Source organism: Meles meles, chromosome 1, assembly GCF_922984935.1.
Source record: "Meles meles chromosome 1, mMelMel3.1 paternal haplotype, whole genome shotgun sequence".
Taxonomy (NCBI): domain Eukaryota; kingdom Metazoa; phylum Chordata; class Mammalia; order Carnivora; family Mustelidae; genus Meles; species Meles meles.
In genome coordinates this window covers 98,611,640-98,615,491 of record NC_060066.1, presented here as the reverse complement: position 1 = coordinate 98,615,491, position 3,852 = coordinate 98,611,640, and the positions used below count along the sequence as shown (strand labels likewise).

General features: G+C 39.2%; 1 pseudogene; it reads right to left on the bottom strand.

Annotated features, from left to right (window-relative positions):
* Window positions 1–2,877: 2,877 nt before the first annotated feature.
* Window positions 2,878–3,320, bottom strand: LOC123947655 (annotated as a pseudogene).
* Between the last annotated feature and the right edge of the window lie 532 nt (window positions 3,321–3,852).

Below are 3,852 nucleotides of genomic sequence, written 5' to 3'. Positions count from 1 at the left end.
CAAGCTTACTGAAGGACCTAGTATTGATAAAACTTGGAGCCCAGTTTGGTAATACTAATATGTTGTAGACCTCGTACTCATGTGAACCACTTCATAAGTTGCTGCTATAACAGAACAGCATAGACTGGATGGCTTGAACAACCCTTTGTTTATTTCCCACAGTGCAGGAAACTGGGAAATCTAAGATCAAGGCACTAGCAGATCCAGGGTCTGGTGAGAGCCCATTTCCTGGTTATTGTATGTGATCACCTTCTCTCTGTGTCCTCACATGTCTGAGACAGAGAGAGAGAGAGAAAGGGCTAGCTCTCTCCCTCTCCTTTTAAGGACGTGAACCCTATAATGGGGGCTCCACCTTCATAACCCCATCGCCCCTTAAAGCCCCACCTCCAAATACCATCACACTGGAGCTCCAACATATGACTTAAGGGGTGGAAAGGAGTAGATACAAATACTCAGTCCATAGAAACTGCTCTCATTGAAAAAATTATAGCAAACACTTTTATTATCCTCATTATTATTGTATGCACATGTGTAAAGATGTATATTAGTATTAGACATTATTTAATTCTTAAAAATGGAAACCAGAGTTTTCTGTCTCTTATGCTATGTAGGATAGTCTAAACCACCATCTTATGTAGAGTCATTCATTTAATCATTGATTAAGCAGGTACTGTATGCAAGAGGAAACAGCAGTGCACAAGATCTGAAAAGTCCTGCTTTTCTATATAACATATTCACAGATAATTATATTAAACTCTATATTGGTAAAATTTGATTGTACAACCTAATAAGTATGAACCTTAGTTCGCAAACTATAATGTGTGAGAAATATTACACAAATTTCTTTTTCAATAAATGCATTTAATTTCTGTTTTAAGTCCCCATCCCCACCAAGAAGGCAAAAGAAATTAACTTGAGTCATATGAGGAGTTTCTTCCCACCTTTCTGCAGGCTCAAGTTAGGGTTCTGAGGGTTGGGTCAATGAGCTGCCAGCTCACTGCAGGGGCCTAACCAATTCATCCAACCACATACATCACCACTGGAACACCCACTTTCCTATTTCTGTATATTGATTTTAGTTTTTTTAGTATTACAGTAAAATGGGATTTATATTGATGACAGCATTTTTTGGCACTCTCCTTAAGTTTTGCTCTCAAGTGTCTCACTCACCACACCCCAGGCCCTGAAAGCCAACATCTGAAGGTCCTCCAGATTTATGGTTGGCACTTTCTCAGGATCACCAAGGCTCTGGTTGGAGACCCTTGGCTTGGGTAAATTTCTGAGGGTTGCTATTGATTTCTCCAAGAGATTTTCTCTCCTTTTAAAGCATCAGTACATTATTTTATTTTTCTCAAATATATGACAGTAACTCACAAAATCATTGCTTTTGAGCAGATCTTTTCTAATTTCTGGTTTACCTGATTAAGATCTGGAGCCAGACTCTCAAGGAGTTCATCTGCATCCCATCCTCCTCCCTACTCCCTCAGCTGGCTGCTCTTTCTCCTGTGTCAAGGGCAATGTTCATGCTTTTTGGCCTATGGAACTGAGTCAAAGCTCAGAGCCAGAACCAGTTAGCTGTGGATAACAATTTATTTTCATTCCTGAAAGACTGCTAATTGCCCAGCTAATTTCTTCATCCAGAAAATGCTCTTCCTCCAACTAAGCTAACTGCTTCCTGATGGCAGTAAAAATGTTAGAGCCCATCAGTTACATTGGCTGACACTCAGGATCGGTGCCACTTGAAGCTTACATTTTAAAAAGGCTCATGGGGGAAAAAATCATTCCAAAACCACTTAGTCCATCAAATGTGTTCACTGCTTTCTAATTACTCCAGCAACTGCTTTGCAAATAGAAACTTTTAAAACTTACAAATAAAAAATAAACAAGGAAAGGGAATGTACAGCAGTTTCTGTACATTGATGAAACTGAAGAAATTTTATGTTTAGAGCAAGGTATTTTAAAATAATATACATTTCAAAGAGGAAATACTCTTAATGAAACAAGCTTTTCCTGAAATTAAATATCTTTTTTTTTCCTCCAAGAGATCAGAAAGAGCATTCATAAAACCATACATCCTTTTTTGAGGGCTATAAATATCCATAGCGGCAATAGCATGTGATTATCCAAATAAAATTAGTTTCAGAAACAGAAAGGAGAAGAGGATGTCCAAATACAGAGAGATTGGGTGATCATTCAGCTGTGATCACTTTTATAGAATTTTTAAATTATTTCTTGCCTTGTTCCAGATAAGATTTAAGATGACCTAAAAGGAGGCATTAGATAATATAAATCAAAGGGGGAAGCAAAAAGAGAAAGAAAAACAACATTTCAGACATAAAATGGAGGCAGGAAAGAAGTTTAAAAAGGCTTGTAGAAATAACTCATCGTGAGCACAAGCATATCTAATATGCTCTGGCTTCACTATTGGCAGAAATGTTTGACTCCTTGGGCTCCTGGGTGGCTCTGCTGGTTAAGCGTCTGCCTTCTGCTCAGGTTATGATCTCAGGATGCTGGGATGGAGTCCCACATTAGGCTCTCTGTTCAGTGGGGAGACTTTTTCCCTATCGCCCTCCCTTAGTATCAAGGTTAAGTGAACTGCTTTTAACTGCATTAATTAATGGACTGGACCTTGAAGGATAATAAGACTTCAGGAGGCTTTTTTTCTTTTTTCTTTTCATTTTTAGCACAAACACATTTATTTCCTAACCAAAGAGATGATCCTAATTAAATCAATACTTTGAAATAGTTGCATGTAAAATGTTTGTTATAAAAATAATTGGACATTGTAAAGGGGAAAAAGCAGTATAGAGATTTACTCACTGAACTGAGCTCATTCATCCTCACAGCTAATTCCTGTCCAAAAGGATGATGGAATTTTCACTCTGCTTGTTCTTAGATCCAAGTATAGGTGACACTGTTCATGACACATTCCACTACTAATTTCCCATCTTCCAGTTTTCCTGTTACTGTGCTTTCCTTCCCATTCCATTCTTGATATTGAACCAATGCACCATCTGTGAAACTGCAGACAGTCTGAGTTTTTCTGCCATCAGCTGTAGTTCTTCAAATTTCCCTTCCAGATTACATGAAAACGATGCTATTTTAAAAGTGCTCTAGTGTTTATGGTGAGCTGTCTGCCATCAAAAGAGATGATACAATCTGGTTTGACCATGGCACCCAGTTTTTGCAGAGCCATTCCCACTCCTACTTCCTTCAAAGCCTTTGCTCTCCACTAAACGCCATCTTACCAACTGCTGAATGGTGGCCACTTTGGACGTGGACAGGAGGGCATTTGGAGTCAGCAGAGCAGAATGGGCCATAGGAAGCGTGGCTTATTATTGCCTTTTTTTTTTTTTTAATGGAGAATCAATCTTTTTTTTTTTTTCAGCATAACAGTATTCATTGTTTTTGCACCACAACCAGTGCTCCATGCAATACATGCCCTCCCTATTACCCACCACCTGGTTCCCCCAACCTTCCACCCCCGCCCCTTCAAAACCCTCAGGTTGTTTTTCAGAGTCCGTATCTTATGGTTTGTCTCCCCTTCCAATTTCCCTCAACTCCCTTCTCCTCTCCATCTCCCCATGTCCTCCATGTTTTTGTTATGCTAATGGAGGATCAATCTTATCTCAGATAAAGCCTCTTGCTCTGAAATCAGAGTTGTCAGTTGTTGAGCCTCCTGCCAGTGAAAAATGGAAAATGGAAGGCAGGCTCTAGGAACTGCATGTGTGTTCTGGTATATTCACGTGCCCACAAAAGCAGTGTAACTAACTCCAATAAACAGGGAAATACATTGAATTTCAGATATATCTGGTCTACAGAAACCACAGGTTCATACTGAAATGAGGTTTG